Raw genomic sequence first — 23,894 nt, 5'->3', positions numbered from 1 at the left:
TGATTTACTATTACATTTTATCATGGTAAGCAGTGAATAATTTAGCGGTTAAGGTCCAGGTCCCTAACACTGTGATGTTGAAGCATCTCCTCCCTATGTCATAGTGAATTAATTGACATTACTTTATCGTGCATTTCTCTTTGTTAGAAACACATCAAAACTTTGAAGTTGTTGAGTGCTCAGGGTTTTAACAAGTGGTTTTGTTGGCTGGGTAGATTTCACATGATGCTTCGCATGAAATGGCATATTGCCTTGTGGTTGGGCTGTTTGTGCACATTTGCAGGAAATGGCATAACATGGTTTAGTTGGATTCCAATATGAATGCTAAACCTTAATTCTTTTCTTAAGTGTTTCTTTTTTGTAATCTTGAGCTTTTTTTTTAGATTAGAGGGGTTAATGGTTGCTTAGTTGTTGATGGTTGGATGCTATTGGCCACTAAATATGCTGCCTTTTGATATGGTGCTTAGTTGCTTAGTTTTTTTCCGTGTGCAATCATTGGTAATGAACATTTTACTGATGTCGTTTCTATTAGCAGCAGGTTCCACTTCTTCTGGTGCAGGTGGAGGTGATTCAGCTTTGCGTTGAGGACGGCCTAGGTAAAACCCTTATGATGAGCTCCAGGTTCACCCCTTTGATCTCCAGTTCCCTTGCGTTCGCGCTATGTTATGCTATGTCTATCACCTGTATTTCGAATTATGGTTGTGATGGCTATCTTGCCATCTAGCTTTCTAAATTCTATTGCTAGAAATCTAATATCTATGCCTGGTTATTTGAGGTCTTGATGCTAGTATTCTTGTTTAGCCAATTAACTTAATGATTTTTTGTTAGTTGCCCCAGCTTGTTGCTATATAGTTCTCGATTCTAATAATTAGTAATGTGGTCTTGATCATGTCTTGTTTTGGGAGAATAGCTCCATTATTCGACGTTGTTCTAGTTTGTGTTCATTGTTCCATCACGGACCCTGAATCCTATGTTCCGCATTATATTGACAAACTTGTTACTGTTATAAATTTTATGTGCACATTTATCTTGCGTTAGCATCCTTCTTCAGTTGATGTTTTTGTCTTGTATGGTAAGATAGGTTGCTGCCTTCATATCCTTGACAATGATCTTATAAGCTACTGGTTGTATTGATGGGGATAAGAACGTTGCACCACATGTGGTCTTTATTTTGTTATGCCAAGTGGCTTTGTTGGCTGGGTTAATTTCACATGGCAGTACACATGATTTAGTAGCAGATTGACTAGCTTATAAATCATATTGTGTATGTTTTTAGTGCTTTAGTGCCTCTTAAGTTTGATGGGATCTTGTGTTGTTTCCCATGAACAAATCCTATGGTAGAATATCCTTTATGCCGTACTTAGGTGTATTGTATATGCATGTGTAACTCTCAATGATGAATTATGTACAGGACGTGTATTATTTACCTTGTATTAATATCCTCAGTTAGCTAGCATATTGATATGTAGTTGAATGCTTTTTTTATTACACATAATATATGTTTGCTTAATATGACTTATCTTTCTACCTGTGCTGCTGTTTATCTCGAAAGATAGATTTGTACCCCTAAGCCGTTGTTTATCAATTCGCCTTGTGTTGCCTATGAATGATCTTGATTTAAGCCTTTCGAGTTTTGATGCAGGCCCGGTTGGCCCTTAGCTTTGACTACTTCCTCCTTCACCTCTGCCCTCGGTGTTGTGTGATGGTGCCGAGTTTAGCGTGCCATGCGATGATAGTGGTGGTCTTCTTCCCCGTCTCTGTGGTTTAGGTAAAGTTCTTGGGTTTATCATCTTTTCTTCTATGTGCTTTATTGATACCACAACTCAACTCAAGTGCACACCTTAACCAAGTGCTCTTGTTGGAATTAGTGAGGAGCCATATGTTCGTCCATCGATGGTTAGTGCTCTGAACGTCTAATTGAACCATACACAAGGAACCATTAATTAATCTATGAATGAGTGTAAATAGCTAGTCCTCAATTGGATTTTTGTGTGGCTCTTTATTCTAGAACTAAACTTTGAATGCAGTTTGTTTGGGGCATTCAGTGCAAAATCCATAACTGCAGCTAAGGTAGCCTTCACTGTATTAGTTGTTGTGTGTTGTCATTTCTCAAGTTTTTGTCTTCATTTGAGCTTTCATTTTTAAGGTTTTAGGTCAGCACCAAATGGATGGACTCTTCTCGGTATTTATACCTCAAATATACGTGAAGTTTGAATTGCTTTCTTGGATATAGTGGATGTATTTGCCTCTGTGGTCCCGCTGAATCTCATTTCATTTGTTTTAAACTTCTCTTTTGTGGATTTTTCAAGTTACTTCGTTGATGAATTAATTGTTCTTAGTAGTATGGCAAGCAGTATCATGCAATACAATTTGTATCTAGGAGAAAAAACTTGGTAGTTTTCGTTGTTAGTCATTTGCTGATTACTATTATGTCCTTGTGTTTTAGAGCTTTGCTTACACTCGTCTTTATACTCCCCCAAAAAAGAGAAGGGAGTGAAAAATACATAGTAGATAGAGATGATTCAATCATCACTAATCATATCAGTGTTAGATATAGAGAATATTTTCAACCTTCTATGCAGCTATTTTTGTTAGATATCTGAACTTTATGCTAAATAGGCGGAGCCGGAAATACAATATGACGAGTGCCTGTAATTTCAGATCTTGCAGCCAGACATGCTTCAAGAACTACCGCTGCATGTTTACCTCATTTTTTTGTTCAAAGTTTCAAAGCTGACATGTGGTTGCTGTAAAGCACCCTCCTTTGTTTTGCAACCACACACATAGTTGATACTGGCAGATGATTTGTAGTTCATACTTGCCGCTGGATCAGTTTTGCTCTGCTGAAATACATTCCAACTCTTTGGAATGGAGGGTTTATACGTGTACACTTGTGTCCAGTGGGGATTAATAGTTTATACTAGCTGCATTTAACACTTGTGTTCAGCGAGGAATCAAGAACCGAGTTGCTGCATGAATCGTCATAAACACGTAATCCTGAGAGTGCTTAACGTGGGCTCTGAATGAATAAACACAGCTAGGAGTGCCAACTGATTTCAGCACTAGCATTGCCTGGATTTATGCATTAATCCTCGAGTCATCTATTGCTTCTTGAGTCTTGAGCAATATTTCTCAAGTTCCCAGTTTCATAGTAAATTAATTTGGACAGAGAGAGATATGACTAGCATTTGCATGGAAATGTGCGGAGAAAATTTGTGATTGAATACTTTCCTTGCAATTAATGTTATCATTTGTTCATTAAATTAATGAAATAAGTGGATCATTCTATAAATTGGTATTCTTTGTATTAAATAAGTCTGGAATCAATTAAATTTGAGATAGCTGCTTGATCAGTACGGCCTTGGGAGACTTGAGGTCTGACTTAGTTTTACTTGCTATTGTGGTAACATGCGGAAGAACTGCTACGAGTTCATCTCTACAAACGGAATAAAATTCCATGCCTGTTGAAAGGATTTAATAGCTGATGCAGCCCAACTTACCTTCTTGTTGTGTATATATGCTGATTGGCCTTTCCTCATATTATGGCAGTACATTCTATTATTGCTCATGATACATCTTAGGGTCTTGTTTCTGTTCCTCATGGGCTAATTAGGGAGATCTGGGGCTATCTCCTGAATCCAACAACGCCGAGTGAACTTTACAATTTGTCTCCGAGGGAATGGGTATTCTCGTGGAGCATAGAAAATAATTAGGTATGTTCCCACTTATAAAATTAAATAAATAAAGGGAAACATGTGTGTTACTTTGGCATCTAGTTTCAAAACCCTCGTTTGACTGGTAAATAATCGTGAGCTTCTTGTTTGAATTCAGTGAAAAATGAGCTACATCTACATTATTAAATAGAGGAACTTATGCACTATTTTCCATCACTAGAATGTATTTTTTGTGTCTTAAATGCAGTGTCATCACCATATCAGGAGGTAGTTCTATGTGATTTTAGTAGGATTCTCTTCATCATATCAATTTGGTGATGTTCTTTTTCTGCTTGTGCCGCAAAGGAGGTGATGAGGAGCTGGGTGGAGATGATGTTGTGCTGCTGCGGCGTGGACTGCGGGAAGCTGTAGCACAGGGTGATTCATGCTCTGTGGGTTGGGCGATTCTGACTTGAGTCTCGACTAGGACGACCACCAAGGTACGCCCATACTACTCTTTCCACAACCCCTCCACTTTCTATGCATCCCCTGCTGTGATTACATTAGATTTTGGCGTGGGAAAAAATTGAGTGGTGGGCTTATATGAGTGTTTTGTTCTCTACAGTAATTCAGGGTCTTGAGTGCATTTTGATTGCCATTTGTAATTGCTACAAAGGAAAACATATAGTTATACCTGTGAAGCACTGCGCTAAAGGTTTTCTTTTTTCTATCTACAGAAATGCCTGAGCCGATGGCGTTTTGTCCTGCCTGGTGTTGCTGGCTGATTTCTAAGCACCCAATCGATTGATTCGTCTAGTCTGGGAAATTAGAGGTACAGGAAAATCAATAATGATTGCTAGTACTTTCTCCTACCCAAGTTAGCTAGGATCCCCAACTTTTTTTTTATTAAAGTTAATTTTTTAAAGGTTTAAGGAACTATAAAAAAATCAACATATACAACTTGATATGGACATAATACAAAAATATATTTCATGACGGTTCTAACGACATTGATTTGATATTATAATTGTTGATTTTTTTTATATATAGTGGCACTTTGAGAAGTTCAACTTTGTAAAAAGATAATAGGCATCCTATTTTAGGAAGGATGGAGCACATACATAGTGTATGTATATCACAGGCCAGGACGCTCATTGAATTTATTTTCATCATTCGCCGCGGAATCATACAACTCTTTCATAATTGGTTGCGTCTCTTCCGTCCTTCCGATAGCACAGTAAGTGGATTCATTCGTTGATTATACAGTGCTAGCTCTTTCCGTAGAAAGACGGACGTGATATGCGGAGAAGGCACTTATTAGGGGAAAGAAAAGGATGGGCAATTAATTACGGTAAAGTGCCTCAATTTGGATGATCGGTTGTGCTTCCCTGTGATCAAGGGCGGCTGACTGGAAACAAAATTAGCGAAAGTGAGACGAAAAAAAGTGGCGCCAAGGGGAGACTTGAAATTTCAAACGAAATCCGAGCCCCTAACTTTGGCTTCCGCCCGTTCGATAATTGGTTGTGTTTGCTTCTGTCCTTTCGATATCACCAGAACTGATTATGTAGTGCGCTCTTTCCGTAAAAAACAAGGTACGCGATACGCGGATAAGGCATGTATTAGGAGAAACAGAATCGGCATCCACCCTCCACGGTTCCACGTTACCAATCCGGGGCACGCCGCATCTGTACAGCCGGTTGTGCTTCCCTGTGATCAAGATCGGCTGACTGGAAACAAAATTAGCGGGGGAGATGGAAAACGTGACACCGAGGGGAGTCTTGAAATTTCAAACGAAATCTGAGTCCCTAACTTTGGCTTCCGCCCTTTCGATAATTGGTTGCGTTTGCTTCCATTCTTCCAATATCACCGAAACTGATTATGCAGTGCTAGCTCTTTCCGTAAAAGACAAGGTAAGTGATTCACGGACAATGCATGTATTAGGAGAAAGAAAAATATAATTACAGTCAAGGAGAATCGGCTCCTACCTTCCACGGTTCACGTTACCAATCTGGGGCACGCCGCATCTGGATGGCCGGCTGTACTACTACTAGTATGTACCGTAGATGGTTAATGGCTGGAGATAATTATACGTACTTAAGGCCCATATATATTCTCCTGCTTTATTTGTGTGCATGTATCTAATCTCCTGGCTCTATTTGTGTGTGTATCTAAGACTGTACTACTAGTACTACTGTAGCTGCTCTAATGGCCGAAGATAGTTAGTCAGGGCAGCTCTCGACTCAGCTTCTTCCGCATCCTCAGGGCAGCCAATGTACCGACGAATCATAATCTTCTAGCTCTATTGGTGTCCTCAATACTCAATACTCAAATCACTATAAAAGCCATATTTGACTCCTCAATACTCAAATCGATCTAAAGGGTATCCTCTAGCACTTTATTCTTTTTAATGTGTCATTCAAAATCTATTAATCCAACTAGCAACTTTTACACACGAGTCAAATTGGTTGAAGAACTTGGCTCATGATCAACTAATACATAAAGTTTTCTTTTGTGACTTTTGAGTTATGAAAAATTTCATTAATACATAAAAACTTAGTCGATCAAGGTTTAGTGAAGCTACTATTGATAGCTCAACAGATATATATCCTCATACACCGTCAAGGCAAATATACGAGTCATTTATCTCAAAATATCAAGGAAAAAATAGCGCGCTATAACAAAATAGCGTCGACCGAAAATACGATGTTAGTGTGCTATAGCGCCGAAATGATGTAGCGTGAGCTGTCTAAAAACACTATAGCGTGCTATTAGCGCCGAAATAGCGCGCTATGTTTTTCCATGCAAAATATTGATGCGTGTCAAAAAATAAATTGTGTGGTATACCCCTAAGTGAAGTCCTAGGTTGTCACTGTAGTGTATGGATTTGAGGATATCACAGGCCAGGACGCTCATTGAATTTCTTTTCAGCATTTGCGGCGGAATAGATACAACTCTTTCATAATTGGTTGTGTCTGCTTCCGTCCTTCCGATAGCACAGGAAGTGGCTTTTCATTCGTTCATTGTACAGTGCTCAGAAAGAAAAAGGATGGGCAATTAGTTACGGTGAAGTAGAATGAGCGCATACCCGCCACGGATCGGCTGTGCTTCGACCAAGGACGGCTGATTGGAAACAAAATTAGCGGGAGGAAGATGGAAAATAGTGGAGCCGAGAGGAGTCTTAAAATTTCAAACAAAATCACCGGAACTGATTATGGGTAGCTCTTTCCATAAAAAAAGAAGGTACATGATTCACGGACAAGGCATGTATTAGGAGAAAGAAAAATAAGGTAATTAATTACGGTGAAGGAGAATAGGCTCCTACCCTCCACGGTTCCATGTTACCAATCCGGAACACGCCGCATCTGGACGGCCGGGTGTACTTCCCTGTGATCAAGGGTGGCTGATTGGAAACAAAATTAGCGGGAGGCAAAGATGGAAAAGAACTGGCGCGGAGGGAAGCCCCGAAATTTCGAACGAAATATGAGCCCATAACTTTAGCCTCAGCGTCTATAAATATGAGATGGGGTGGAGTTAACGCGTGCGTCGCGTGTGACTTAGACTTGGATATGGGGCGGCTGCTCCGACAGTTTGGCAGTGATGAGGGTGTCGACATCGTATCGTGTAGACGATGAGGTTACTCTTGATGTTTGTGGTTGGCGTCGTGTTGGCGCAGATCCTAGGAGGGATGGCTATCTCATCTTATTGGAGGGTTCTATGTTTGCTCCTCTCATAGCAGTCACACCGTCTTCTCTCTTCTCCCTTTGGTGGGAGACCATCTGATCTTGTGGAGTGGTGTTTTGAGCATAGTCCTAGTGTTTCTTGGATCTTGGGTGGGCTTTCCCATGTGGCCCCATGTCGCGAGTATGGACATGCCCATGTGATTATTGGTATTGTTGTATGATTTTTGTCCGGTTTTTCGCTAATAAATTAGGCATCTTTTTCTTAATTGATGGTTAAGAAAAAGATTTTGTCTACTTTTTTTTAAAAAAAAAATCACCAATGACTTGCATGCTCTTAATAGGAAATAAACTGCTGGTAATAAAAACAAATGTGTGGTGAATATGCTACTACTAATTCACGATTGTGATCGGTGTTAAAACTGCTAATTGAACTTTGACTTCAGGTTGCAACAATGTGAATATGCGGGCTGTTATTGGCGCATCTGGACAGCGCGGCCGTTTTTCAGCCCGCGACCAAAAATCGAAAACAAAGTGTTTATGCATATCATCTGCTAATTCTCAATGCAGCAACATCTTCAAATTTGGTGTAGTTGCCGGACCGGATCGCTCTCCCCTTCGCCATGGCCACCATCCCATCGAACACCCCCTCTTCGATCTCTTCCAACTCATCTTCCTCCTTGCCGCCGGTGTCTTCTTCCTCAAACTCCTCGCCCTCGAGTCCCTCCTCCAAACCGTCATTGTAGTCACCGTAATCCGCAAACAACAGCGAGTAGATGTCGACGGAAGCCTCGTCAAGCATGTCAACGTACAACTCCGACGTGACATCAACGGCGGGACTTTCGTCGACCACCTTGCGCGCAGCAGCCGATGCCGGCGGGCCCTTCACCATCGCTGCCGTCAAAGCAGTCAACGACTCCATCTTGGCTGCGGCTGGCTTCTTCGCAGCCTTCTTCTTCTGTGTCGGCGCCTTGTTGCCCGGACGCTTCACCCGCTTGGCCGGCGCGGGAGGGGCAGCCGGTGCGGGAGGGGCAACTGCAGCAGGAGGCGCGGGGACGACGTGCTACCCCAGCCGCTTCCGCTTTTCGAGAGCGACAGCAGCGAGAGACGCATCGACCACGAGGCCCTCGATGGCGGCTGCCACGGCGGCGCTAGATCCAAATGCGGTCATTGGAGCCGGTCCGTGCGGCGCGGTCTCACCTGGGAGCAACGGCTGGTTGATGGCGTCCATGTCTGTGCGAGCGCGCGGCTGCGGTGGCCGGAGAGGAGTGGGGGCGGTGGAATCGGGAGCACTAGGTGGGCAGAAGCGGGAAAGGGTGAGCTGAAACTTCCTTCGCGCCAACGCGGGAGAGAAGATGGGATTCGTGCTCGCACAACCTCCCCAACCCAGGAACTTGTGGTTTCCGCGGCGCGAAACGGGATAGCCCGATTTTTTTTTTGATATAGGGGTCCGATGGGGTGTCTGAACCGTCTATTTTTTCCCTCCGAACCGGAAAACATCGGTTATTATGCAGATGGCGTCCGATGGGGGGTCTGCTAGAGATGCTCTAAGTAGTAACAATTACCCAAATTAAGTTACTGCAAGTTAGCACAATGATCTGGAATGTCAAATAAACCAACCACAAGTTACAAAACTGAAAATTGTATCTCCCTCTGATTGATCGTAGTGCAAAACTGAAAAGTGTCAATCAAGCTGAGACCAAAATTGTAAAGCTCTTGCCGACAGTTAGAACGATGAACTCTAGGATGTCAGATAAACCAACAGCAGAGTTACGGTCTTACGGAAACTTCCCGTCAGGAAACTAGTTACAGATAGTCAGAAACGAATCGCTGCTAGCTGCAAATAAGGGTACAGAAACAACAAATGTAGTGCTAATGAATCAGAAACAAATGTGTGGGTGAAGTGAACCCTCCCCCATGGATACACCACTAGTTCACGACTGTATCGGCCTCTGATCGCAGATAATTTGCACTTTGGCTCCAGATTGCAACAACTAAATCATGGTATAGTAAGTAAAAATTGCCCAAATCAAGTTACTGCAAGTTAGAACAATTAACTGTGGGATGTCAGATAAACCAGCCACAAGATAACAAAAGCATTCTATCCAAGAAACAAGTCATAGAGACACGAAATCGCAGCTGCATATCATCGATTCATGGGAAGCATCATGTCGACAGGAAATAAGCTGCTGCTAATTAGGAGCAATCAACAGTTCAACACACACATTGCAGTTCCAGATAACAGCAACAAGTCATTACAGGATAGGGATCATAGTTTCAGTAGCATGCTAGGGAACGATCCAGGACGGGATCAGCACTTGAGTGCGGCAAATGCAGGCGACGAGGTGCCAATGGCGATCTAAGGAGTAAGTAGCTGCAGGGCGTTTGCGGCGTGAGCTAACGCAGGCTGCGTGCTGTGCATGGCGTGTCGTAGGACGTTGTGGGCGGTGTCGTACTCCCACTTGGCGAAGTCGCCCATCCCGTCGGGGATGCCATGGCTGCCGACCAGGGCGATGGCCATGGACAGGTGGCCGCGGCTCCACTCGATGAGCTTCCAAGCGCTGAGCGTCATGAGGTCGTGGGAGGTCTCGAGGATGGCCATGGCGGCCTTGACCGCGGCGTCGTGCGGGCCGAGGCTGTGGATGGAGGTGATGGGCACCCACGGGCTGGCGGTGTTGCCTCCGTGGATCGCCAGGATGGTGGCCGCCTGCATGTGGACGATGGCGGAGTTGAGGACCTGCGCCGCCGCCCCGAGCGACCCCATCAGCAGGCCGAGCTTGACGCGCAGGGCGGCCATCTCCGCCTCCGGGTCCGGCTCCGCGCCCAGCTCGGAGAGCGGGAGGAGGAAGAAGGCATCCAGGGCCACGAGGCGCTCGTTGAGGTCGCGGAGGTGCTCGTGCGCGCTCTCCACGCGCTGCACGAACCGCGCCCTCCACGCCGCCGTCGCCGCCGCCGCCGCCGCCGCAGCCATCCCTCTCTCTCGCGCGCGCGGTGGTCGTTGCTGTACGCTAGCTGCGTTGCGACGGTGGGGCTGATTGAACTTTTCCGGCGGCCGGCTTCTCGATCGCGTCCCGGTGCTCCGGCGCTGGTTAAATACAAGGCGGCCAGCCTGGCTGTAACGGCCAATTCACCCACGGCCAAAGTGAAAAGTGAAACGACCCGCGCACGGTTGAACATCTGAGTCCGGTGGGGAACGATTAATTCCTTTGCTATTTTTTTTCCCAAAGGTTACGCGAATTTCACTTGGTCCTCTGTACATCCAACACGCGTGACCGTAGGGTGCAACCTGCCGCTGCTCGTCGTTCGGCCAGCAGCGCGCCGCGGTCGCAACTCAAGTTTGACCAATGAGGAGATGGATTGAGGTGACGTCGATCGGTTTGCCTAATCAACCGCACGGAAATGCGAATGCGGGGTCCAGTCTTTAATTGGTACGAGATGTCCTTGTGCGGCGTTCGTGACGTCAGCACCGGATTGTGGAGTCGTGCGCTTCGACCTGCACTGCACGTGTGCGGACGGAAGCCCATAGCTTTTTCCGTTTCAATTTTCGAATTGCAGAGGAATTCAGTTTTTCTTTTTTTTGAACATGCGGAGGAATTCAGTTCGTTCGGCAGCTCATCGTATCTAACCACACAAAGCAGAAATTCTTTCGTTTTCGCTTCCCAGCTGATCGGATCCATTAACCTTGCTCTTAGTTCGGTCTTTTTGTGATGGCGGGGATTTTGTTCGACCGCTATAGCTTCCGCGGTCTGCCGCGCACCACACGGATATCTTTCCTTCTCACCAAAACCGGCAACTGATGTGCTGGACAAATAAAGCAACTAGCAAATAAAACCTTTTTAAACATAGCTTTAAATTAATAAAGCCCTCACCCGGCTAGGATACAACGGTGCTGATTACACAAACTTGAACAAGGGAAAAGAAAGAGGCGAAAACCCTAGAGGAACTACAGAGAACTCCACTCGGCAGCGCCACCAAAAAGCCCACAAGTACAAGCTACGGAGAACTGCCGCGGACGGAAAGAGACGTGGCAAGCGAAGATGAGAAGCACCAGCGTCAAAGAGATGAAGATCCGGCTCCGAGACCGCCTCACCTTGCTGCTGCCGAAGGAGGGACCCTTCCCTCCTCACCGGCCAGCACAGAACATAGAGGCGGTTGAGCGCCCAAAAAAGCCTTGAACTTGCTGACAGCCGCCACAAACCTCACCAAAGACACACCCAAACCGCACCACCGTCATTGTCACCACATCGATAGCCCTCTGTCCCCTCAACCCAAAGCGGCACCTCCAAGGAGGAGAACGACGCAATGCGCCATCGTCGGTCAGCCGTAGCCTGAGTTTTCACCTGGGAAGAAGAGGAATAGGGGGAGGGTTACCTCACCATCCCTTCAAGAAGGAGAACGGCAATAGTATCGTTGTTGCCGATGTGGCTGGCACTGAGCCAGCCAAGAGTTCCCCCCGGCAACTCCCCACAGAACTCGCACGGACGCAGAACAGGCAATCCGAGGACAAACCATGCCGTATCTGGCGCAGAGAGACCGAGCACTGTAGACGCCAACGAACAGACGAAGAAAGCGCCGGAGCACTACTACGCCGCAACCAGCCTTCCGCCGACTCCTCACCGTCCACACGGCCAAGAAGACCGGCCAACACTAGCGAACGGCCGCGCCGCCACGCCCCCTGCCCAGCGCCGCGCCTCCAAGCACCGATGCCGCCCGCGCCGCCATCACCGCGAGGAGGAGAGAAGCCGCCCTGCCACCACCGACGCCGACCGAGCTTCGCCCGGTGGCGCCTCCTGGCGGCAGCGAGGCAGGAGAGGAGGAGGACGTGGCTGGGCGAACTAGGGTTTCGCCCTAGGACTCACGGGAGCCCAGGACGAAACGTTATCTGTGTTGAGTAAGCTTTCCAGGTAGCCAATAAAAGCTTAGCTCTTCAATCAATCAATGAATTACTCGAAATTTTCGGCATGGCTCAACTTCCTTTTTGGATATTATCCTCAAACACAATTGATACATAGAGAGCAGGCATGCGGATCATAAGCCATTTAAATACAACATTCCGCTCATAGACATGTCAACTCAAGCGCACACACCTTCAATTCACATCATAAAGCAAATAGTGGTCGATCTGGATCATTACAAATTCAAGCCAATGAATACTACAGGAGCTACAACTGTGTCGTCTTCTATAGGCAGCAGCACCGCCGGGGCCAGAACAAGCCGTGTCACCGCATCAGCATCTCCTATGGAGGAATGCACCCAAGTTATCCTGCCAGGAAATGAAAATAGGTCAGAATGCGGAGGATCTTTAGTACAACTTCCAATATTCAAACTGTGAATTTTGGAAATAGCACGAAAACATAAGCACGAGCTGCAACACACATTGGAAATTGGCACAAAAACAGTAAACATGCAGGTCACCGTAACTGAAAGACAACAACGCACATAATAACAATGATGATATTTCCAAAGCGTTTTACATCAAGAAAACATTACGCTTTTAATCTAAAACACTGGAGAACCCAAGCTTAACATCAGGAAACATAACCAAAGGCTTAAAGGACTCCAGGAAGACTAACCACAAAAGAAACCCAACTAGACACCTTAAGAAACAGTCCCTAGAGCAAAAGGAAAGAAGGATAGACAGATTGAAGCTCTATTTTTTGTCCGTCACAAATTCCAGAAACAATCCAGCTGGGAGAACAACAATCCCATTGAGTAAGCATTAGCACTTCACAATAGAAAAGGCTAAATATTTAACCATCTATCAGCTCTACTAAATGCAACTCCAAAAGCAAAGATAATGGCAACATGAATACACCAGTACAAGAAACTGGCTGCACCTCTCCAGTAGCATAGCAGTACCAGGAGATGCAATTAGTATCTAATTAAATGTTGAATGACCTGACGGCCACACACAGGGCATCGACTCAATGAATCACCTGAGAGAATTGTAGCCGAATCCAAGATAGGACCACCACCGTGGTTGCGGCGCCAGTGGACTTGATGCCACGGCCTGCCCAGCAGCAGCCGCACCCCACACTCTTATGCACCTCACATATTAGAAGAAGATTTGCATATTAGAAAAGAAACAAGTACAATTAAAGCTACTATGGAAAAAACACACACTTTATCAATGAGCTAAGCAGATGAAAAGGCTTCGGTGTCCATACCTCGGGCGCCTAGATCTCCTTGCACTAGCAGGCGATGGGCATTGCTGCGACCCCCACGAGCTGCAGCTCCCGTCGAGGATCCTATCGATTGTGTGTGTGCTGGGTGAGTTTGTATCTTAAAAAAAATTTAATAATAAACCACTACACATATAATCTAGACTAGAGCACAATAACACTACAACTTTCCTCTAATAATAGGAGAAAAATAATCATACAACCAGAAGTTCATGTCTAACACTAGATCATGCTTAATACAAGATAAGAAATCATGGAATCCATGATCCTTAACACAATATATCCATGAGCCATGATCCTTAACCAGAAGTTCATGTCTAACACTAGCCTGCCATTCACTAAAGCCTGCTGCATTGTAAAAATGCAGACTTTCAACAAACGAACCTCCAAACACCTAAATTTACGATCATCTAAATACAGGGACAAGCAAATTAAATACTTCACATAATGCAGCGTCATACACACATCGGGACGAAGCCCTGATCCTAGCTATGCAAACCATATCCCTAGAATGTCATGACACGATGGAAATAGCTCGCCGCATAGGAGAAGAGCCCACCTGATACAGACTGTAGCCGGTCATGATCTCGGTGGGCCAGGGTTGCATGGAGATGCGCCGTGCAAGACCACCCCTAGTTTAAGACCGGACTGAGAACAGTGGTGGGCTCCAGGGGCGCATCATCGACCTGCCAAACACACACATGCAGATGAGGTTCAGAGTGGAAAGATCGTTCACAAACAGAGACGAGGAGATGAAAAGGCTTTTGTGCCCATACCTTCAGTGCCTAGATCTCCCTGTACTTGCAGGCGATGAGCATCGCTGCAACCCATACGAGCTGCAGCTCCCGATGATGAACCTGTCGGATGTATATGCTTGGTAAGTTTTTGATCTAAAAACAAGAATAAACAACTACACAAATAACCTATGCTAGAGAGCAATAACACTACCGCTTTCCCAGCTCGCAGCGTCAGTTCTCAGAGAACGGAATGCCCTAGCATATCAAAATGGAGCATCCATTTATGTGAAAAAAAAACAAGGCAATCGGCAATGCAAACCTCCTGCCCAGAGCTTCTACAAGGCTGCAATACTGATGTGGTACTGATTTAATCTACGATACTGCCAAGTATAGCTACGAAAACAAAGAAACTTGTACTGATTTAATCTACAAAACTGACAGAAAAATATGTGTGATTTATGTCCAGATGCTACGCAACGCTGTCTAACTATACACATATGATCTTTTGGACTCAACCAACAAATACTGAACCAACACATACTGAACCTAGCTATTTTTTCACATCACGTTCATGTTCATGCGATGTGCATCTAACTCCCAATTTGTCGGCAAACAATTATCTACTGATCTAGACTTCCCTAGCTTGCAGCTCTTCTCTGATATCCCAGTGCTCTTGGTGGCCATTGCAGGCATGGAAACAACTAGTGTATATACACAACCAGATCAACTCATGATTTAACCAAAACCACTAAAACTAGTGGCTCATCTAATAATAGGAGAAAAATAATCACACAACCAGAAGTTCATGCCTAACACTAGATCATGCTTAATACAAGATAAGAAATCATGGAATCCATGATCCTTAACGCGATATATCCATGAGCCATGATCCTTAACCAGAAGTTCATGTCTAACACTAGACTGCCAATCACTAAAGCCTGCTGCATTGTAAAGATGCAGACTTTCAACAAACGATATCCCTAGAATGCCATACACGCATTGGGACGAGGCCATAATCCTAGCTATGCAAACCATATCCCTAGAATGCCATGACACGATGGAAATAGCTCGGCACATAGGAGAAGAGCCCACCTGAGACAGACTGTAGCCGATCATGATCTCGGTGGGCCAGGGTTGCGTGGAGATGCGCTGTCCAAGACCACCCCCAGTTTAAGACCAGACTGAGAACAGTGTTAGGCTCCAGGGGCGCATCATTGACCTGCCAAACACACACATGCAGATGAGGTTTAGAGTGGAAAGATCGTTCACAAACAGAGACGAGGAGATGAAAAGGCTTTTGTGCCCATACCTTCAGTGCCTATATCTCCCCGTAGTTGCAGGCGATGAGCATCGCTGCAACCCATACGAGCTGCAGCTCCCGATGATGAACCTGTCGGATGTATATGCTTGGTAAGTTCTTGATCTAAAAAACAAGAATAAACAACTACACAAATAACCTATACTAGAGAGCAATAGCACTACTGCTTTCCCAGCTTGCAGCGTCTATTCTCAGAGAACGGAATGCCCTAGCCTATCAAAATGGAGCATCCATTTACGTGAATCGGCAATGCAAAACCTCCTGCCCAGAGCTTCTACAAGGCTGCAATACTGATGTGGTACTGATTTAATCTACGATACTGCCAAGTATAGCTACGAAAATAAAGAAACTTGTACTGATTTAATCTACAAAACTGACCGAAAAATAGGTGTGATTCATGTCCAGATGCTACGCAACGCTATCTAACTATACACGTATGATCTTTTGGACTGAACAAACACATACTGAACCTAGCTATTTTTTCACATCACGTTCATGTTCATGCGATGTGCATCTCACTCACAAAAGGGCACCCAGAAGTCCCAATTTGTCGGCAAACAATTATCTACTGATCTAGACTTCCTAGCAGACACAGATTATAAGTCCTAAATAAGAATCCCAGGTCTTTGCAGCAGGTCCACTACGACCAAATTCAGATCGGCGAACAGTGCAGCGAATCAGAGGTGACAGAAACAGGGGTCCTCAACTGCACGGCAAGCCGGTCGATGGATGCGGACGAGGTGGTCGGTTGCGCTATGTGGTAGTACAGCCGGAGTACGACGAGGCAACTCATACCATCGGCTAGACGCCGCGCCGGCTGCAGAGGATGCGAAGACGGAAGGCTCCCCGCGCTGCGCATGGAAGAATACGGCACTCCAAGGCTCGCGTCTTGGTGGCCGGCGTGCAGCAGCTGTAGGAATTTGTGGCTTTAATATTTTACATGTTAACTACATTGTTATACTCCCGGAATCAAAACCTCAACGTGGAAGTATATTCATGGAAACAACAGGGAACAATTGATGTGCAATTGTACTTAAGGAAATATACTTAAGGAAGCCGGTACATCTATAATGGAACACAGTGTATAAGAATATGCTGGAATTATACCCGGGAACATTATAGAGTGGAATGCCAGGTTGTCTATAGGATTGGCTCTATAGATTGTTAAAGCCTGCGAGTTTGAATCTGAATTCAAACTCGGCGCACGACTCACACGTGCGTGTTTGGGACCTAATTAATTAACAGTATTAGGCTCGGTAACTGGCTGTTAATGATAGTGGTTGGTTTAACATGTCACGAGTCCTAACTGGAAACAGATTGTAATATCTGGAATTTGGAGTCTATATAAAGGTCCCACCCTCTAGCCTCAATATGCATTGTGAGCGGCACCACCGATAAGGCAGAGGAATAGAGGTAGACCGAATAGCTCCCGTAACCCTAATTTTCTTACATTGGTATCAGAGCCGAAGGTGATCCCGTCGCCGCCCATCGTCCTACTCTGCCGTGGTGATCGCCTCTGCAATCTGCCGCCGCTTCTGATTTGCCGCTACGTATCACGTCTATGCCTTGCTGCGCCAGATTGCATTGTCGGGGACGGAATTTAGATAAGATCTGCTGCCTACTGGTGTTCCGCCAGTCCGAGCTCTGCCGCCGGTCGTCTCCGGTTTCTACTGTGAATTATTGCCGATTGGTTACCGATGTCCGTTGCGCCATGTCGCCTCCGCTCCCCCGTCGAATCAGTTGGCCGCCGATCAAGATTGCCCGGCGCTGCGCGTTCCGGCCTACGCGTGTCTGCCTCCAACGAGTGAGACCTAGCCTGAAGGCCTCGTTCGATCTGGAAAGTAGATCAGGTTCCCTCGTTGCTCTGCACGCACGGATGGAAAAGTATGGCCTCCAGCCTGGAATCCGCGAGCCGCGGATCAAGGAAGAACGTCAAATCGAGGCCGCGCCTGGCCTCTAGTTCGATTGCCGATCGAAGTCCATGAAATCGCCATCCAAGTGTATGGAGCGGCTCGCCGTCCCGGCCGCAACTCCCGCTCGGACAAGTCGACCTTCGCTCCGCCTCTTCAAGCACGCAAGGGTACGGTGCTGTGCGTGCATGTGAATTCTGATTTTGCTACTGGCTAAGTGGATTCAATCTCGCCAGCCGCGGGAGAATTTTTTTGTTTACGCGTGGGCTGAGGAAGGAACTCAAGCAGCAAGCCAGCCACGTTCATGTTATCTCTGGTTCATACTAGGAAAAGCTGGTGATTGCTGTTTGACTCTTTTGCACTTGCACGCACGGATGGAGGAAATGCTGCTAGTACTAGTTATTTGGTTCATGGGTCAGAATATCTACCATAGACGATCTGGAAAGAAACTCGCGTGACGGAGGAATCACGGGCTGTAATTCTTACGCACATGGTCATGGAACTGCAAGGAATTACTTAATCCGTTCACGTCTGAGGATCACCTCTCCGCTTCGGCCGTTCAACCGATCAGTCACATTTATTTATTTTCTGCTGAGAACATTGCTTTACTGGTACTTTCTTGCTAGCACAAGTACGGAAAGGACTGCCATCTGCTTTGGTTTTCGTGCCATCACGGACATCACCGGGAAACAGGCAATTAATTTGCATACTTGAAGACATGGATTGTGATTTGATCCTCCCGGTTTTCTATTTGTCGAGCCGACATATATATGTCCAGACACACGTCGCAGTCGAATTTTTTTCACGAAGTTCCCACTCTTGAAGAAAGGGGGAATAAACATGCTCACAAAGATTGAATATGGGAATAAACAGATTGCGTAGAATTTATGCTTAACCTGGAAAGGATATTTATTACCGGGCATCATTTACTTCTAGAGGAAGATCATATTACTCTGAAGGAAAGGAAATTCAACCTTTACTCAACGTTTGCAAGTTGGACAAGTTAATTTCTTGGTGAAGATAACTCCATATGGAGGAATACTAAGACACATGCTTGGAAATTTATTATTGAAGATATTTATGACTTGGTTGCAAACCAAGGAAAACAATAAGTGACTAATTCATTGTGGAATTATATACTTAAGTGGGAGGACTATCAGTTATGGATTCTATTCTTTAATTGCGACATTTGAGCATTGCAGGAAGGAATAAACTCTATGAGGAAGAACAGAAGTTTGGTAAATTTTTATCTAACCAAACATCCGCATGCCTATAGGTTCTAAATGAATTTATTTACAAAATGTTTAATGCAACATGCTTAGTGGAAATCACAATTCTAGGCTTGTTGCTAAATGCTTCACACAAAGGAAATATTTATACTTTGTGGAAACTCTTTTCTCCTATGGAATATTATTGCTTCTCTGGAATTTAGAGAAAGTGGGAAGACAGACAGGGTTTGCTAGTTATTATTATTACATGTTCTTGGAACAAGCTTCACGTCAATGGTATTTCAGATCATATGGTTTTCTGAATGATGGTAGATGATCATATGCAAAGGTTAGTGTGAATTATTTTTGTTATTACTATATGTGCTAACAATGTTCTCATTTTTTATAAATATCACATTGATGGAAGTGAAAGCTTGGTTTGGTTCTAACTTTCGTATGAAAGGTATGTCGAATCTTCCATTATTGTGGGAGTGGAAATACATAGAGAATGTTTTGAAATATTTTTTCTATGGAAAATTGCAAACCTGTCAAGTACCTTTGATAAAGGGAATGATACTCTGTGAGGAATTAAGTTTGAACTCTCGAGGAAAAGGGACGAATAATTGGTATCCCATAGTTATTTTGGGACATTATTCGTGCGACCTAATCTTAGCCATGCTGCTGGAATTATTGCTATTTTGATTAGCATGTTAACTCACACTTGTTGGAATTATTAGCAAGTGGAAGGTGAATCCTGAAAGGATCCTGGAATAAATGGAAATTCTTATGGCGTAATTTCAAGGAATCAAGGATTATTTATCATTGGCTGATTGTCACAACCTACATTACATGGATATATTGATGTTATTATTTGGCAAGACAATCTCCATACAAGGTAATATTATTTTTATGTTATGTTTTTAATATTTATTGTTGTAGGTATTTATGGTGAAGAAAGAAAATAAGATTTGAATGTTCTTTCATTATAAATGATGAAAACTTTGATATGCTTAAAGCATCAAAGGAAGGCGTGTAGCTAAGGAATTATTTTATATAACTATGGTTGTGGAATGTGCATCATTACCTGTTACTTTGTGATGATAATATGACTCCAAAAGTCACAGAGTTTGTATGCAACATGAATGCATTGAGGGAATTTGTTTACCATGTTAATAGCATGGGAATTCATCTTGTTGGATAAATATTTTCAGCCAAGTGGGAGATGTAGGAATTTGTGGCTTTAATATTTTACATGTTAACTACATTGTTATACTCCCGGAATCAAAACCTCAACGTGGAAGTATATTCATGGAAACAACAGGGAACAATTGATGTGCAATTGTACTTAAGGAAATATACTTAAGGAAGCCGGTACATCTATAATGGAACACGAGTGTATAAGAATATGCTGGAATTATACCCGGGAACATTATAGAGTGGAATGCCAGGTTGTCTATAGGATTGGCTCTATAGATTGTTAAAGCCTGCGAGTTTGAATCTGAATTCAAACTCGGCGCACGACTCACACGTGCGTGTTTGGGACCTAATTAATTAACGGTATTAGGCTCGGTAAGCGGCTGTTAATGATAGTGGTTGGTTTAACATGTCACGAGTCCTAGCTGGAAACAGATTGTAATATCTGGAATTTGGAGTCTATATAAAGGTCCCACCCTCTAGCCTCAATATGCATTGTGAGCGGCACCACCGATAAGGCAGAGGAATAGAGGTAGACCGAATAGCTCCCGTAACCCTAATTTTCTTACAGCAGCCACCCCCGACGCGGGGAAGGCTAGGTCGACGGAGTCGCGCACGTCGAGGCACGTACGCGCGCTCCGGCGACCAAGCCCAGCCGCGCCGCCGCCGCCGACTATCTCGTCGCTGGAGCGGAAGGAACAGGGAGAAATGCGGCGGTAGGGTTTGATTGCTGCAAAACGGGCTGCTGGGCTACTGGGCCAGCACTTGGACTCCTTCTCCGCTCGAAACATGAGTTTTTGCTGCTAGAGTTCTCCCGCCCAATGCAAAAACAATTTTTTTTGAGATCCGCCCAATGCAAATTAATTTGCATGTCTTCGCGCGTCTTCCGCGGCAACACCTACTATATACGTACCCTAAACACATGTGCGATATAACTTTGCTGTTGTAGCATCTACGTTTCACCAAAGGAAATAATGGACCTCTACTTTTTTTTTTACACTAGTGCAAAGAAGTGTGAATGCAAATTCAGGTCAACAAAAATTCCACATGTTACGCAACTAACTTTGTTTTAGATAAAAGGCATGATATGCCCGACTTTTAATTAATAAAGCGCTCAGGTTCGACAACATAAAGGTATCATTACATGCTACGGCATACAGCTTCGCCAAATGAAACGAACTAGCTAAGAGCTACCAACTCCACATGATCTCAGATGGCACGACAAAAGCAACTCACGCGGCTTGCTCATTCCCCCTTACTGCGGTTGCGTCGTGAAGAAGCTTGAGCTTGGCGATCGCGTGCTCTATCCAGGGCCGATCCGGTGGCTTTGCTAGGGGCTTCCACAGCTGTAGAAACAACATTGTTTTAAAGATAATATTAGCACGGTGTTTCATAAATTTGGATTCGATGATCATCTTGTTTCTAAAGAGCCAAAGTGCCCAAGACCGCGTAATGAAAAGCAACCAAACACATCTTCTAAATCTACCCGAAAGACTAGAGATGATAGCAAACAATTGAGCAAAGTTAGCGGGGCACCAGCTGCATCCCAACAGCTAACGGGTTACACTCCAAGAAAAAAACCGCCGTTGAGCACGTGAAGAAGACATGAGCAGCGTCTTCCGGTCTACCACACAATTTGCAACATCCATTACCTGGCCCCTGCCAGGTAGCAATGTTCAAGCTCGTGGGTAGTTTGTTAAGCACTAGCTGTCATGAGAAGATCTTGTTCTTAAGCGGGATACGCGCTGCCAAGACATCTCGGAAATGCGCAATGGAAGCGCCTTGCACCAGTTTCAAGTACATGGATCGGACCGAGAAACACCCCGTTGGCTCCAAACTCCAAGACACCCTATCTTGGCCATGCGTTAGGTTGGTTTGCTCAATGATGGTTCTTAGTTGGTGCCAAGCCCCTATACCTTATTGGTCAAGAGTTCCGCGGAAGGTCAAATTACCCCCATTCCCGCAGACCTGAGCCACCGTGATCATTTGCATATTCGATATGTTAAACAGCTCGGAAAATCTGTCTTTGAGAACCACCTCGCCAGCCCACTTGTCCATCCAAAACTGTGCGCGGTTCCCATCTCGAATGTTTTGTGTCTGCCCCCGAGCTTGAACAGGTGTTTGATCTTGTTAAGGCTACGCCAGAATTGGGAACCACCCTGTCCCGATCCCGCGAAGATGTTGTTAGTCGAGTCGTACCTGGCCCTAATAATCCGCGCCCATGTCGGATTTTCAGGCTGGTATATCCATACCCACTTAAGCATCAGATCAATATTCATTTTTTTAGAGTTGAGGAGCCCATCCCTCCACACTCCTTTAACCTACACACCGCCAGCCAGTTGACTAGATGGTAGCGTCTCCTAGGCAACTAACTAGCAATGTTCCATATACATGGTTCATGTTAAAAGGTTTGGTGAGTGATGTCTCTCACCCGTTTGAAAAGAAGAAAGAACCGTCAAAGCCATCAAACAACGGCGCCGATATTATATGTGCTCAAGTCTAGTTAGTTACCGCTACCACTAGTTTGTGCTTGAGATCTTCTTGTGCTTTACCATGATACACGATTCGCTCATCATACCATTTGCTTTACCGAATTATGATGAGATTGGTCGAGGGAAAGTGCAATCATGCATGCATGGAAATAATGGTGTCCTCCCCGAGCTTCCGTCGCTGGCCCTTGTCATTAGACTACTATATGCTTGTCTTTTCTACCTTGACTCTCTAATCTTTTGCTCCTCGGGTGGTGGTAAACAATGATGCCTGCGTAGCTAGGGATGCCCACCCATCGGGCTCGGTCTGGTTCCTGCCCGAAAGAAGGTGTTGATACTGCTAATACTAATATTGCTATGTTAGTACCATGTCTTCGAGAGATATCACTACACCTTAACTGCGCTTGCAATATTTCACCCCTATTCTAGCTTGGCAATGCTAGCGGTGGAGTTGACAACGGTGTCACTTTGCCAAGTACCGCCCCAAAACATTTGGCAACCTCTCCGTAGATAAGTATTTACCAAGTGTCCCTGTATGGCACTCGGAAACTTGTTTTTATATGTTTTTCCTATTTTATGCGAACCGTTATGTAAACCAACACCTTTTGAGTTCATCATATATCTCTCTTACCCGCCACTTTCTATTGACATATTTTCTTTCTATCTTTTCTCTCTCCCTTCTATCTCTCTCTCACACTCTCTCTTTACCGCCACCACTTTTCCACAACTTTCTCTCACCATATAATTAGCATTATTTTACAACTAACAGAGACGGTAGGACATAAATCACCTCTTTGGATGAAACTTTGGCGTATTTTTTTACCAGAGAGCTTTAGAACAAGGAACACATGAAATCACTCCAACAATCGGTCTCATGGAATGATTTTGAACTAAACTCCCACTTTGAGGACCACCAAGCAAACATTTGTAAAGAATTTGTACTCGTTCCTTGTTCTTACGACTTATTCTAACACAAACAACAATGAAAGACTAGTGAATCATGATTCTACGACTTTACGAGCCAAATTGAGTGGAATGATCTACTAAGTAGAATTGAAGATATACGATTCTAAAAGTTGAGATCCTATGTTTTGCAATGCTACCAAATTGAGTGGAACAGTCTAATATGCTATTTATTTAACGGATCTCGTAGATAATTAATTGGTGGAACTAGTTAACTCAGTTTGCACAACAAGTTCCGAGTTCATCAAGCTGTTCTATATCTTTGGTAGGGTTACTGGTTTAAAGATCATTATCGCGCCGAGGAATACGGATGGACGAACGTGGCTAGTTGGAAATGTTGGTGGTATTGGTATTGTAGCAAACTAGCGTGTGTGCTAGCTTGTTGGGTAGATCAACCTCAGCGCGGTGGAGGGGAGTTGCACATCATGATAGCCGCAGTAACAATGCCAAACTGGTGTAGATGAAGGAGATGGTGGAGATGACCATGCCGACGGCTACGACAATAGCAATAGTGGTATTGACGATGTCTTTGATCAAGATAGTGGCAGATGCCTCTCTAGCAT

The 23,894-nt window shown here is 44.7% G+C and overlaps 1 long non-coding RNA gene across 1 annotated transcript in view; it reads right to left on the bottom strand.

The window, feature by feature from the left end:
- Positions 1–14,089: 14,089 nt before the first annotated feature.
- Positions 14,090–23,894, bottom strand: part of LOC124668071 — a 66,651-nt gene continuing 56,846 nt past the window's right edge. The window contains exons 3-5 of the long non-coding RNA XR_006991547.1: positions 15,342–15,468; positions 14,289–14,369; positions 14,090–14,198 (exon numbers count right to left, since the gene is read on the bottom strand). This is a non-coding gene — a long non-coding RNA (uncharacterized LOC124668071). The remainder of the gene's footprint in view (positions 14,199–14,288; positions 14,370–15,341; positions 15,469–23,894) is intronic.

The sequence above is a fragment of the Lolium rigidum genome, chromosome 6 (genome assembly GCF_022539505.1).
Source record: "Lolium rigidum isolate FL_2022 chromosome 6, APGP_CSIRO_Lrig_0.1, whole genome shotgun sequence".
In the NCBI taxonomy this organism is placed as follows: Eukaryota; Viridiplantae; Streptophyta; class Magnoliopsida; order Poales; family Poaceae; genus Lolium; species Lolium rigidum.
This window is presented reverse-complemented; position numbering and strand designations above follow the sequence as displayed.